Source organism: Electrophorus electricus, chromosome 10 (assembly GCF_013358815.1).
Source record: "Electrophorus electricus isolate fEleEle1 chromosome 10, fEleEle1.pri, whole genome shotgun sequence".
NCBI classification, from domain to species: domain Eukaryota; kingdom Metazoa; phylum Chordata; class Actinopteri; order Gymnotiformes; family Gymnotidae; genus Electrophorus; species Electrophorus electricus.
This window is the reverse complement of record NC_049544.1, coordinates 20666515-20681900: the sequence shown is the minus strand read 5'-3', so window position 1 is coordinate 20681900 and position 15386 is coordinate 20666515. Positions and strand designations below refer to the sequence as shown.

Below are 15386 nucleotides of genomic sequence, written 5' to 3'. Positions count from 1 at the left end.
TTAAAGGGCCTATTTAGGGGCCCAACAGTGACAACGGTCATACTTGAACTGCCAACCTTCTAATTACTAGTCAAGTACTGTAACCACTGAGCTACCAATGCCCCCTTGTGATGGCTAATGAAATACATAACAAATGAACTTAACTGAATTGGTTTATTTTACAAATATAGTTTTTTGACATACCCCATATCAAATTAGCATTCACTGCTTGATGACACCAGAAAGTCAGGTTCCAATTTGTTGCAAGACAGTGGACAAACCCCCTCTGAATGTTTAACAATGGCATATCATCTGTTGGGTTCTGTCACTGATGGAATTCGGAAGCATTTTCACCTTAACACACAGATAAGTATCAAATCAAATGCTGATGTCTCTGAAGTGAGTTTTTGGTCCACTGCATGTAGCATTTGCAGTAGTTTGATGAGCCATCTTAAGGTGTTTTTCACTAAGCCTCTTTCCGAGTACAGTGGTTCAGGAGACGAACAGCTTGTATATGGTCTAATTGCATCTGTGCTCAAAAATCCCATCATGAATATACAGTCTTCAGATCCTTCATTAATGCGTTTAGAGACAAACATATCCTGTTCCACCATATCATCCAGAAGATCCTTCTCAAGAGCCAGTTTTTCAGACTGGAGGTTGTTTCACTTTCTGGAACTTCTATTCAGTCACCTGAATTGAAGGATTCAGGTCTTCAGAGACATTGGACAAGAATAAAAGTAGATGGAACTAACATTAGTGACAGGGTTTCAACGACCACCTTAGTAGAGTGCATGATGGCTACGCTGGATATAGAGGGCCCAGGCCATATAAACTCTACTGAGAATTTATTTGCAGCAGCAAAGAGACTGGGTGACCTTTTCTCAAAGGGAGCCACTCACAGGTTCACCTGTGAATTTGGAAAAATGGTAACTCTTGTACTGGACCACAGAATGACCCACTTGAGAAGCAGCTCACATTCTGGTCTCGTGACAAGTATAGAACAGGTCAATCTGAAAGGACACAGAATCTCTGTACTCCCCTTATGTTTTATGTTATTAATATATCCCTTCCCTGCTTAAGCTTTCCTAAATAGCACAACAAACATGACTGTGGTTGCTGTACTTTCTAGTGTTATTGTATTATACATCCAGTGTCCCATGAAATGCATATACAGAAACGATCTGTGTGGGTGTACTAGTTCATGTTCCCAACTCCTCGCTTAGACCAGAGCCTACAGGTGGGCCCATAACCCACCTTTTCTGCAAACTTTATCGTACATGAAAGTTTGACTGCATCACCCTTAAGTAAAATGTCAGTGTAACCCTTTCTCTTTCTTTCGGAGGCCCTGCATTGTGTTAGATGGAATAAAGGCCACCAGGGAACGCAGAATTGTGCTGCAACAGCTGGTGGCGCTGTTGCTATTGGTCAACTTCTCTCTCTGGCTTGCGACAGTTAACGGTTGCTTCCAGAAATAAATCAGGAATCAAAACAGCTCCATTTCTTAGTGTCGCTGATCAAAGTTACAGGCAGTATTATCCCCTTCATGTACCAATTTACTTGCACTAGACAGCGCACATCAAACTAAAATTCACCAAAAAAGGGACAAATTCCAACCATTATACAAATTTTCCCCAAATTACAAAAACAGCCCTTTTGAGGGAGTGAATCCAGTACATGAACGCAGCCGATACCTCAAAACCCATAGGCAGCTTAGCTAGTTAAATTAGCAACTTGGTTAAGGGATCACAACAACAGACAAAAGAATTATTTCCCACCAAACAAATGACATATCTAATCTGTGCAAGACATTGCTGGATGTTAATGTTGTCTAATAATTCATGCGAATCCTTCACAACGTCAAAGTCAGCACGACTCTCCTTCAGAAAATAAAACTAAATGAAACCACAGAAGCAATGTGCGAAACAAATCATGCGCCACCCAGTGGCTCCAACTGGGAACACTACCAAAACCCAGTCTCAAATAAGCACCTTTATTTTACTACCATGTATTGTTGCCCCTTGCCTACATGTAGTCGACCATGAAGGAGTTTCCTGTTACAATGAGCTTTGGCAAGCCAAATCCGTTTGTTCACAAACTTTGCTTTGTAGCAATCACAAAATACAGGTTTCTCAGTAGGAGCTAACCAGTTCCTAATGGACATTCTCATTTTGAATAATGAAAGCAGATCAAAGGCAATAGTCAGACATTGGAATCATGAGTAGATCTTTATTTTTCCCTGAATGTTACTTCCAAGCATGAGTCACTAATTGCAGAGGTCTGTCTGACAGCATACAACATTGACCAGAGGAAGGCCCTGAAGCAGAAGGCAGTCAGACATTTTGATGCATTTCTTGTAGACAACTATGGAGACAAAACCAGACAAAGAACAGTGTCACAGCACAGCACCCTCCTCCTCATGTCTGTGTGGTGTGGGTGCCAACACTAGGCTCAATATGTTCCAGATTTGACAAACTTGGTTAAGTAATTCAATGAGAAGCTGGATGAGACTTACGTATGTTGGCCAGATTAAAAGTGACACAGGTATCTTTAGCAGATCCACATGTTTCAATGGTGTCTGGACATTTGCCACCAGGGATCAAGGGTACACAGTGGTTACATTGTAGGGCAGAACCTGCAAGTCAGGTAATGGGGAGCAATAAGGAGCAATCAATGTTGTATACAATACTAATCATGTGAAACAGGTATTCCCTAAAAGCTGAATTGGACCACTCACCACCCATCACCAGCAGGGCAAGAGCCAGCACCACAAACATGGTCCTCATTATTCTGCAGCACAACAATAAAATCAGTAAGAAGAAAACTCTCCTGCTTTCTTTTAGGGCAAGCCTGTAAAAGAAAACACATACATCTTTACCTGGAATGTTATGTAGTCAGGAAGCAATGTAGACTTTGCCCTTCAAGTTTTAACAACGCACCTGTTCACACTGCCTCTAAGTCCTCTTTAAAACAGTCTTCCTGTCATGGGACGGCCCCCTCCTCCTACACTCCTCCCTGTGTTTTTTGATCACCACGCCCCTACATTGTTAATTGGTCGTGTCACACCTGCCGTTCGTTATTGTCTTTGTTAGTGTGAGTGTGCCTGTTTGCTTGGCATTCCTGATTTTCACACAGACCACCACAACATCGGTCATTGCAGTCGACCCCCTCCACCTCTCAGACCATCACTTTGTGTCCTCTCTCTCTTCTCTTTCCATCCATACCTCCCCAACTTGTTCCTCCTCCTTCTGTCGCAATCTGCACTCCATCACTCCCTCTTCCCTTATTTCTACTATTTTTTTCATCCTTCCTCACCATGACTCTCTCTCTCTCTCTCTGGATACAGTTCAAATACTGTCATTTCTACACTCTCCTCATCAATGAATCTTCTGTGACTTCTCTCTTTTTGACCTGCAAGATCTTCCCCACCTGCCCCCTGGCTAACAGAAACACTCCGATGCCACAAGAGAGCGCTAAGGACTGTAGAGGGGCGGTGGAGGAAAAGTCCTAAAATCAGATCTCATCTTATACCAGTCTCTTCTTTCCAAGTTCTCACTAGAAGTAACATCTGCAAAGTCATCCTAGTACAGACAAAAATTTGAACCATCAGCATCTGATCCACGCAAGCTTTTCACTATTTTTCTTCTTTCCTTATCCCTCCCGCACCTCCTCCTTCCTCATCTCTTAATCCTGAGGATTTCATCAGATTCTTTGAGGAGAAGGTTGCAGCAATCCACTGGTCCTTTTCCTCTGTTCCTGAGCAGTCTTCATTCCCCTACATCCAGTGCTCTGACTTCTTTTTCTCCTCTCTCCTCAGTCCAAATTCATCAACTCCTGACTTTCAGAAATCCGACTCCATGTTCTCTGGATCCCGTTCCCTCCCTTATGTTCCAGACAATCTCAAGAGATTTGCTTCCTTTCATCTCTTTCATCATCAACAACTCTTCGCAATCAGTCTGGCTACGAACCGGCACATTTAACAGAAACTGCCTTCATAGCATTGAGGTAGAAACTTCATGCTGCTAAAGCAGTCAAACTGTAATATGTCTTGATTTTTCTGGACCTTTCGGAGGCCTTTGACACACATTCTCCTCTCTGTTCTCTCCAGCCTTGGTGTGACTGGCTCTGCATGGAAATGGTTTCAGTCCTATCTGGAGGGACGGTCCTATCAGGTAACATGGAGAAGATCCACATTCAAACCATGTAGACTCTCCACCGGTGTTTCCACAGGGCTCAGTATTAGCCCCTTTTCTATTCTCTTTGTTTACTCCTTCTGTAGCTGATGCATTATCTTCTCATGGCCTCTCCTACCACTGCTATGCCGATGACACCCAATGATTTCTTTCTTTTCCACCCTCCAACATGCACGTCTCCAGATGTATCTGAATTAATATCTTATCATTGCATGAATAGTGCACTCAGAGTGATATTGTTCTATGGATTCATTGACTTTATGCATTCAGTCACTAGTTTGCTTTTCAATTTATTTTTGGGGAGAAGCTCATCTTTTCAACCAAGTATTTCTGCTTGAACATCAAATTAAATATCACTGGAAAGCCAGCTTTCAATAGTCAAGTGGCCAAAGAAGCCTCTTGATTCAGTCCATTTTTAATGTCCAGTTTTGCAGATTATTATTCACCCTTGTTTCTCATTTCACACTACATATATAAACCCCACAGGAGCCCACGTTCAGTGCTTCACATTGATGGTGTGAGACACTTTTTTGCTGATGCCTTCACTCTGCTGTGTGATTCTAGCGCTTTTCTTCATTTTTTTTTTAAATTAAAAGTTATTTCCCTCACTTACAATTCACTCATGCTTCTCCAATGTCACATTTAGTATATGGTAAGGCGAAGTTTTCAGAAGTTCTTAACATATTTTTGTTGTAATTAAATTAAATGTATCAGTTATATAGATTAACATTTTTACAAATATATTTTATTAACGCATTTGTTTTTAGTATAAAATGTGTTTGTAATTCGTTTAAAAATTTCAAAAATATCAATGTGTTTTCGTCCACCTTTGGTTAATAAAATTTAGAGCATGTAATGAACTTCTGAAGCTTAAGAAAACTAAAGAGAAAGCATAGATTTTCTCAATCTACGAAAGGATACGTCTTATACTGACCTCTTTTCCAATTCCAGCCAATATTTCTATTGGTTCAGAATAATGGCATTACCAAAGAGATGTCGGTGTGCCGTCCGGATGACGGTACAAATTCGACTGTATTGCTCTTCGGATTCTCTGTTTGTTTGCAGTAGTGTAATATCTTCAAATGTTTTTCAGCATGAGGGTGTGAATGTAGACATCAGTCTACTGTCTAACTACACAAGAAGGAAGAAAGATGAGAGAGAGGGGAGAGTGTTGCCACTTCATGACTTTTGGGCATACCTTCACAGAGGCACGTTGTGCACACGGCACGATGGCACAGAAAACAGTCACAGAGAAAAAACTACAGAAGCATTTAACACAATTCTTAGGTTTAAATATATTCAAGGTAATATAAAACAGGATAGGAAACAAACTGAAATGAAACAATCATATAAGATATAAATTCCTTCAACACCAAGCCCTAATTTACTAGTACCTTAGAGTACTATAGTTTACTTAAATGCTAACTAATGCAACCTGTGTCTCCACCAAAGGCACAGAACAGACATATTTGAATTAAATTAAATAATAATTCACTTCAGCTACAGTGTTCCTTCTTCAGATGCTGTATAGAACTTCTGTAAAAGTGGGCTTGTTATTGAAGATGTCTGATTTACGTTTATGGCATTTAGCTGATGTTTTTATCTAAGAAACCTTACAATTCTGAATGAACACAACTTGAATAAGTGAAAATTAAAGGGCCTATTTAGGGGCCCAACAGTGACAACGGTCATACTTGAACTGCCAACCTTCTAATTACTAGTCAAGTACTGTAACCACTGAGCTACCAATGCCCCCTTGTGATGGCTAATGAAATACATAACAAATGAACTTAACTGAATTGGTTTATTTTACAAATATAGTTTTTTGACATACCCCATATCAAATTAGCATTCACTGCTTGATGACACCAGAAAGTCAGGTTCCAATTTGTTGCAAGACAGTGGACAAACCCCCTCTGAATGTTTAACAATGGCATATCATCTGTTGGGTTCTGTCACTGATGGAATTCGGAAGCATTTTCACCTTAACACACAGATAAGTATCAAATCAAATGCTGATGTCTCTGAAGTGAGTTTTTGGTCCACTGCATGTAGCATTTGCAGTAGTTTGATGAGCCATCTTAAGGTGTTTTTCACTAAGCCTCTTTCCGAGTACAGTGGTTCAGGAGACGAACAGCTTGTATATGGTCTAATTGCATCTGTGCTCAAAAATCCCATCATGAATATACAGTCTTCAGATCCTTCATTAATGCGTTTAGAGACAAACATATCCTGTTCCACCATATCATCCAGAAGATCCTTCTCAAGAGCCAGTTTTTCAGACTGGAGGTTGTTTCACTTTCTGGAACTTCTATTCAGTCACCTGAATTGAAGGATTCAGGTCTTCAGAGACATTGGACAAGAATAAAAGTAGATGGAACTAACATTAGTGACAGGGTTTCAACGACCACCTTAGTAGAGTGCATGATGGCTACGCTGGATATAGAGGGCCCAGGCCATATAAACTCTACTGAGAATTTATTTGCAGCAGCAAAGAGACTGGGTGACCTTTTCTCAAAGGGAGCCACTCACAGGTTCACCTGTGAATTTGGAAAAATGGTAACTCTTGTACTGGACCACAGAATGACCCACTTGAGAAGCAGCTCACATTCTGGTCTCGTGACAAGTATAGAACAGGTCAATCTGAAAGGACACAGAATCTCTGTACTCCCCTTATGTTTTATGTTATTAATATATCCCTTCCCTGCTTAAGCTTTCCTAAATAGCACAACAAACATGACTGTGGTTGCTGTACTTTCTAGTGTTATTGTATTATACATCCAGTGTCCCATGAAATGCATATACAGAAACGATCTGTGTGGGTGTACTAGTTCATGTTCCCAACTCCTCGCTTAGACCAGAGCCTACAGGTGGGCCCATAACCCACCTTTTCTGCAAACTTTATCGTACATGAAAGTTTGACTGCATCACCCTTAAGTAAAATGTCAGTGTAACCCTTTCTCTTTCTTTCGGAGGCCCTGCATTGTGTTAGATGGAATAAAGGCCACCAGGGAACGCAGAATTGTGCTGCAACAGCTGGTGGCGCTGTTGCTATTGGTCAACTTCTCTCTCTGGCTTGCGACAGTTAACGGTTGCTTCCAGAAATAAATCAGGAATCAAAACAGCTCCATTTCTTAGTGTCGCTGATCAAAGTTACAGGCAGTATTATCCCCTTCATGTACCAATTTACTTGCACTAGACAGCGCACATCAAACTAAAATTCACCAAAAAAGGGACAAATTCCAACCATTATACAAATTTTCCCCAAATTACAAAAACAGCCCTTTTGAGGGAGTGAATCCAGTACATGAACGCAGCCGATACCTCAAAACCCATAGGCAGCTTAGCTAGTTAAATTAGCAACTTGGTTAAGGGATCACAACAACAGACAAAAGAATTATTTCCCACCAAACAAATGACATATCTAATCTGTGCAAGACATTGCTGGATGTTAATGTTGTCTAATAATTCATGCGAATCCTTCACAACGTCAAAGTCAGCACGACTCTCCTTCAGAAAATAAAACTAAATGAAACCACAGAAGCAATGTGCGAAACAAATCATGCGCCACCCAGTGGCTCCAACTGGGAACACTACCAAAACCCAGTCTCAAATAAGCACCTTTATTTTACTACCATGTATTGTTGCCCCTTGCCTACATGTAGTCGACCATGAAGGAGTTTCCTGTTACAATGAGCTTTGGCAAGCCAAATCCGTTTGTTCACAAACTTTGCTTTGTAGCAATCACAAAATACAGGTTTCTCAGTAGGAGCTAACCAGTTCCTAATGGACATTCTCATTTTGAATAATGAAAGCAGATCAAAGGCAATAGTCAGACATTGGAATCATGAGTAGATCTTTATTTTTCCCTGAATGTTACTTCCAAGCATGAGTCACTAATTGCAGAGGTCTGTCTGACAGCATACAACATTGACCAGAGGAAGGCCCTGAAGCAGAAGGCAGTCAGACATTTTGATGCATTTCTTGTAGACAACTATGGAGACAAAACCAGACAAAGAACAGTGTCACAGCACAGCACCCTCCTCCTCATGTCTGTGTGGTGTGGGTGCCAACACTAGGCTCAATATGTTCCAGATTTGACAAACTTGGTTAAGTAATTCAATGAGAAGCTGGATGAGACTTACGTATGTTGGCCAGATTAAAAGTGACACAGGTATCTTTAGCAGATCCACATGTTTCAATGGTGTCTGGACATTTGCCACCAGGGATCAAGGGTACACAGTTGTTACATTGTAGGGCAGAACCTGCAAGTCAGGTAATGGGGAGCAATAAGGAGCAATCAATGTTGTATACAATACTAATCATGTGAAACAGATATTCCCTAAAAGCTGAATTGGACCACTCACCACCCATCACCAGCAGGGCAAGAGCCAGCACCACAAACATGGTCCTCATTATTCTGCAGCACAACAATAAAATCAGTAAGAAGAAAACTCTCCTGCTTTCTTTTAGGGCAAGCCTGTAAAAGAAAACACATACATCTTTACCTGGAATGTTATGTAGTCAGGAAGCAATGTAGACTTTGCCCTTCAAGTTTTAACAACGCACCTGTTCACACTGCCTCTAAGTCCTCTTTAAAACAGTCTTCCTGTCATGGGACGGCCCCCTCCTCCTACACTCCTCCCTGTGTTTTTTGATCACCACGCCCCTACATTGTTAATTGGTCGTGTCACACCTGCCGTTCGTTATTGTCCTTGTTAGTGTGAGTGTGCCTGTTTGCTTGGTATTCCTGATTTTCACACAGACCACCACAACATCGGTCATTGCAGTCGACCCCCTCCACCTCTCAGACCATCACTTTGTGTTCTCTCTCTCTTCTCTTTCCATCCATACCTCCCCAACTTGTTCCTCCTCCTTCTGTCGCAATCTGCACTCCATCACTCCCTCTTCCCTTATTTCTACTATTTTTTTCATCCTTCCTCACCATGACTCTCTCTCTCTCTCTCTGGATACAGTTCAAATACTGTCATTTCTACACTCTCCTCATCAATGAATCTTCTGTGACTTCTCTCTTCTCGACCTGCAAGATCTTCCCCACCTGCCCCCTGGCTAACAGAAACACTCCGATGCCACAGGAGAGCGCTAAGGACTGTAGAGGGGCGGTGGAGGAAAAGTCCTAAAATCAGACCTCATCTTATACCAGTCTCTTCTTTCCAAGTTCTCACTAGAAGTAACATCTGCAAAGTCATCCTAGTACAGACAAAAATTTGAACCATCAGCATCTGATCCACGCAAGCTTTTCACTATTTTTCTTCTTTCCTTATACCTCCCGCACCTCCTCCTTCCTCATCTCTTAATCCTGAGGATTTCATCAGATTCTTTGAGGAGAAGGTTGCAGCAATCCGCCGGTCCTTTTCCTCTGTTCCTGAGCAGTCTTCATTCCCCTACATCCAGTGCTCTGACTTCTTTTTCTCCTCTCTCCTCAGTCCAAATTCATCAACTCCTGACTTTCAGAAATCCGACTCCATGTTCTCTGGATCCCGTTCCCTCCCTTATGTTCCAGACAATCTCAAGAGATTTGCTTCCTTTCATCTCTTTCATCATCAACAACTCTTCGCAATCAGTCTGGCTACGAACCGGCACATTTAACAGAAACTGCCTTCATAGCATTGAGGTAGAAACTTCATGCTGCTAAAGCAGTCAAACTGTAATATGTCTTGATTTTTCTGGACCTTTCGGAGGCCTTTGACACACATTCTCCTCTCTGTTCTCTCCAGCCTTGGTGTGACTGGCTCTGCATGGAAATGGTTTCAGTCCTATCTGGAGGGACGGTCCTATCAGGTAACATGGAGAAGATCCACATTCAAACCATGTAGACTCTCCACTGGTGTTTCCACAGGGCTCAGTATTAGCCCCTTTTCTATTCTCTTTGTTTACTCCTTCTGTAGCTGATGCATTATCTTCTCATGGCCTCTCCTACCACTGCTATGCCGATGACACCCAATGATTTCTTTCTTTTCCACCCTCCAACATGCACGTCTCCAGATGTATCTGAATTAATATCTTATCATTGCATGAATAGTGCACTCAGAGTGATATTGTTCTATGGATTCATTGACTTTATGCATTCAGTCACTAGTTGGCTTTTCAATTTGTTTTTGGGGAGAGGCTCATCTTTTCAACCAAGTATTTCTGCTTGAACATCAAATTAAATATCACTGGAAAGCCAGCTTTCAATAGTCAGTGGCCAAAGAAGCCTCTTGATTCAGTCCATTTTTAATGTCCAGTTTTGCAGATTATTATTCACCCTTGTTTCTCATTTCACACTACATATATAAACCCCACAGGAGCCCACGTTCAGTGCTTCACATTGATGGTGTGAGACACTTTTTTGCTGATGCCTTCACTCTGCTGTGTGATTCTAGCGCTTTTCTTCATTTTTTTTTTAAATTAAAAGTTATTTCCCTCCTTACAATTCACTCATGCTTCTCCAATGTCACATTTAATATATGGTAAGGCGAAGTTTTCAGAAGTTCTTAACATATTTTTGTTGTAATTAAATTAAATGTATCAGTTATATAGATTAACATTTTTACAAATATATTTTATTAACGCATTTGTTTTTAGTATAAAATGTGTTTGTAATTCGTTTAAAAATTTCAAAAATATCAATGTGTTTTCGTCCACCTTTGGTTAATAAAATTTAGAGCATGTAATGAACTTCTGAAGCTTAAGAAAACTAAAGAGAAAGCATAGATTTTCTCAATCTACGAAAGGATACGTCTTATACTGACCTCTTTTCCAATTCCAGCCAATATTTCTATTGGTTCAGAATAATGGCATTACCAAAGAGATGTCGGTGTGCCGTCCGGATGACGGTACAAATTCGACTGTATTGCTCTTCGGATTCTCTGTTTGTTTGCAGTAGTGTAATATCTTCAAATGTTTTTCAGCATGAGGGTGTGAATGTAGACATCAGTCTACTGTCTAACTACACAAGAAGGAAGAAAGATGAGAGAGAGGGGAGAGTGTTGCCACTTCATGACTTTTGGGCATACCTTCACAGAGGCACGTTGTGCACACGGCACGATGGCACAGAAAACAGTCACAGAGAAAAAACTACAGAAGCATTTAACACAATTCTTAGGTTTAAATATATTCAAGGTAATATAAAACAGGATAGGAAACAAACTGAAATGAAACAATCATATAAGATATAAATTCCTTCAACACCAAGCCCTAATTTACTAGTACCTTAGAGTACTATAGTTTACTTAAATGCTAACTAATGCAACCTGTGTCTCCACCAAAGGCACAGAACAGACATATTTGAATTAAATTAAATAATAATTCACTTCAGCTACAGTGTTCCTTCTTCAGATGCTGTATAGAACTTCTGTAAAAGTGGGCTTGTTATTGAAGATGTCTGATTTACGTTTATGGCATTTAGCTGATGTTTTTATCTAAGAAACCTTACAATTCTGAATGAACACAACTTGAATAAGTGAAAATTAAAGGGCCTATTTAGGGGCCCAACAGTGACAACGGTCATACTTGAACTGCCAACCTTCTAATTACTAGTCAAGTACTGTAACCACTGAGCTACCAATGCCCCCTTGTGATGGCTAATGAAATACATAACAAATGAACTTAACTGAATTGGTTTATTTTACAAATATAGTTTTTTGACATACCCCATATCAAATTAGCATTCACTGCTTGATGACACCAGAAAGTCAGGTTCCAATTTGTTGCAAGACAGTGGACAAACCCCCTCTGAATGTTTAACAATGGCATATCATCTGTTGGGTTCTGTCACTGATGGAATTCGGAAGCATTTTCACCTTAACACACAGATAAGTATCAAATCAAATGCTGATGTCTCTGAAGTGAGTTTTTGGTCCACTGCATGTAGCATTTGCAGTAGTTTGATGAGCCATCTTAAGGTGTTTTTCACTAAGCCTCTTTCCGAGTACAGTGGTTCAGGAGACGAACAGCTTGTATATGGTCTAATTGCATCTGTGCTCAAAAATCCCATCATGAATATACAGTCTTCAGATCCTTCATTAATGCGTTTAGAGACAAACATATCCTGTTCCACCATATCATCCAGAAGATCCTTCTCAAGAGCCAGTTTTTCAGACTGGAGGTTGTTTCACTTTCTGGAACTTCTATTCAGTCACCTGAATTGAAGGATTCAGGTCTTCAGAGACATTGGACAAGAATAAAAGTAGATGGAACTAACATTAGTGACAGGGTTTCAACGACCACCTTAGTAGAGTGCATGATGGCTACGCTGGATATAGAGGGCCCAGGCCATATAAACTCTACTGAGAATTTATTTGCAGCAGCAAAGAGACTGGGTGACCTTTTCTCAAAGGGAGCCACTCACAGGTTCACCTGTGAATTTGGAAAAATGGTAACTCTTGTACTGGACCACAGAATGACCCACTTGAGAAGCAGCTCACATTCTGGTCTCGTGACAAGTATAGAACAGGTCAATCTGAAAGGACACAGAATCTCTGTACTCCCCTTATGTTTTATGTTATTAATATATCCCTTCCCTGCTTAAGCTTTCCTAAATAGCACAACAAACATGACTGTGGTTGCTGTACTTTCTAGTGTTATTGTATTATACATCCAGTGTCCCATGAAATGCATATACAGAAACGATCTGTGTGGGTGTACTAGTTCATGTTCCCAACTCCTCGCTTAGACCAGAGCCTACAGGTGGGCCCATAACCCACCTTTTCTGCAAACTTTATCGTACATGAAAGTTTGACTGCATCACCCTTAAGTAAAATGTCAGTGTAACCCTTTCTCTTTCTTTCGGAGGCCCTGCATTGTGTTAGATGGAATAAAGGCCACCAGGGAACGCAGAATTGTGCTGCAACAGCTGGTGGCGCTGTTGCTATTGGTCAACTTCTCTCTCTGGCTTGCGACAGTTAACGGTTGCTTCCAGAAATAAATCAGGAATCAAAACAGCTCCATTTCTTAGTGTCGCTGATCAAAGTTACAGGCAGTATTATCCCCTTCATGTACCAATTTACTTGCACTAGACAGCGCACATCAAACTAAAATTCACCAAAAAAGGGACAAATTCCAACCATTATACAAATTTTCCCCAAATTACAAAAACAGCCCTTTTGAGGGAGTGAATCCAGTACATGAACGCAGCCGATACCTCAAAACCCATAGGCAGCTTAGCTAGTTAAATTAGCAACTTGGTTAAGGGATCACAACAACAGACAAAAGAATTATTTCCCACCAAACAAATGACATATCTAATCTGTGCAAGACATTGCTGGATGTTAATGTTGTCTAATAATTCATGCGAATCCTTCACAACGTCAAAGTCAGCACGACTCTCCTTCAGAAAATAAAACTAAATGAAACCACAGAAGCAATGTGCGAAACAAATCATGCGCCACCCAGTGGCTCCAACTGGGAACACTACCAAAACCCAGTCTCAAATAAGCACCTTTATTTTACTACCATGTATTGTTGCCCCTTGCCTACATGTAGTCGACCATGAAGGAGTTTCCTGTTACAATGAGCTTTGGCAAGCCAAATCCGTTTGTTCACAAACTTTGCTTTGTAGCAATCACAAAATACAGGTTTCTCAGTAGGAGCTAACCAGTTCCTAATGGACATTCTCATTTTGAATAATGAAAGCAGATCAAAGGCAATAGTCAGACATTGGAATCATGAGTAGATCTTTATTTTTCCCTGAATGTTACTTCCAAGCATGAGTCACTAATTGCAGAGGTCTGTCTGACAGCATACAACATTGACCAGAGGAAGGCCCTGAAGCAGAAGGCAGTCAGACATTTTGATGCATTTCTTGTAGACAACTATGGAGACAAAACCAGACAAAGAACAGTGTCACAGCACAGCACCCTCCTCCTCATGTCTGTGTGGTGTGGGTGCCAACACTAGGCTCAATATGTTCCAGATTTGACAAACTTGGTTAAGTAATTCAATGAGAAGCTGGATGAGACTTACGTATGTTGGCCAGATTAAAAGTGACACAGGTATCTTTAGCAGATCCACATGTTTCAATGGTGTCTGGACATTTGCCACCAGGGATCAAGGGTACACAGTGGTTACATTGTAGGGCAGAACCTGCAAGTCAGGTAATGGGGAGCAATAAGGAGCAATCAATGTTGTATACAATACTAATCATGTGAAACAGGTATTCCCTAAAAGCTGAATTGGACCACTCACCACCCATCACCAGCAGGGCAAGAGCCAGCACCACAAACATGGTCCTCATTATTCTGCAGCACAACAATAAAATCAGTAAGAAGAAAACTCTCCTGCTTTCTTTTAGGGCAAGCCTGTAAAAGAAAACACATACATCTTTACCTGGAATGTTATGTAGTCAGGAAGCAATGTAGACTTTGCCCTTCAAGTTTTAACAACGCACCTGTTCACACTGCCTCTAAGTCCTCTTTAAAACAGTCTTCCTGTCATGGGACGGCCCCCTCCTCCTACACTCCTCCCTGTGTTTTTTGATCACCACGCCCCTACATTGTTAATTGGTCGTGTCACACCTGCCGTTCGTTATTGTCCTTGTTAGTGTGAGTGTGCCTGTTTGCTTGGTATTCCTGATTTTCACACAGACCACCACAACATCGGTCATTGCAGTCGACCCCCTCCACCTCTCAGACCATCACTTTGTGTTCTCTCTCTCTTCTCTTTCCATCCATACCTCCCCAACTTGTTCCTCCTCCTTCTGTCGCAATCTGCACTCCATCACTCCCTCTTCCCTTATTTCTACTATTTTTTTCATCCTTCCTCACCATGACTCTCTCTCTCTCTCTCTGGATACAGTTCAAATACTGTCATTTCTACACTCTCCTCATCAATGAATCTTCTGTGACTTCTCTCTTCTCGACCTGCAAGATCTTCCCCACCTGCCCCCTGGCTAACAGAAACACTCCGATGCCACAGGAGAGCGCTAAGGACTGTAGAGGGGCGGTGGAGGAAAAGTCCTAAAATCAGACCTCATCTTATACCAGTCTCTTCTTTCCAAGTTCTCACTAGAAGTAACATCTGCAAAGTCATCCTAGTACAGACAAAAATTTGAACCATCAGCATCTGATCCACGCAAGCTTTTCACTATTTTTCTTCTTTCCTTATACCTCCCGCACCTCCTCCTTCCTCATCTCTTAATCCTGAGGATTTCATCAGATTCTTTGAGGAGAAGGTTGCAGCAATCCGCCGGTCCTTTTCCTCTGTTCCTGAGCA

General features: G+C 41.2%; 3 long non-coding RNA genes across 3 annotated transcripts; all 3 read right to left on the bottom strand.

The window, feature by feature from the left end:
• Window positions 1-2188: 2188 nt before the first annotated feature.
• Window positions 2189-2932, bottom strand: LOC118242153. Its single transcript, XR_004776596.1, has 4 exons — window positions 2858-2932; window positions 2717-2769; window positions 2495-2614; window positions 2189-2343 (listed from the first exon to the last, which is right to left on the bottom strand). It is a non-coding gene; the product is annotated as an uncharacterized LOC118242153 (long non-coding RNA).
• A 5079-nt stretch (window positions 2933-8011) lies between these two features.
• LOC118242157 lies at window positions 8012-8755 on the bottom strand. Its single transcript, XR_004776600.1, has 4 exons — window positions 8681-8755; window positions 8540-8592; window positions 8318-8437; window positions 8012-8166 (listed from the first exon to the last, which is right to left on the bottom strand). It is a non-coding gene; the product is annotated as an uncharacterized LOC118242157 (long non-coding RNA).
• Window positions 8756-13832: 5077 nt separating this feature from the next.
• LOC118242152 lies at window positions 13833-14576 on the bottom strand. Its single transcript, XR_004776595.1, has 4 exons — window positions 14502-14576; window positions 14361-14413; window positions 14139-14258; window positions 13833-13987 (listed from the first exon to the last, which is right to left on the bottom strand). It is a non-coding gene; the product is annotated as an uncharacterized LOC118242152 (long non-coding RNA).
• Between the last annotated feature and the right edge of the window lie 810 nt (window positions 14577-15386).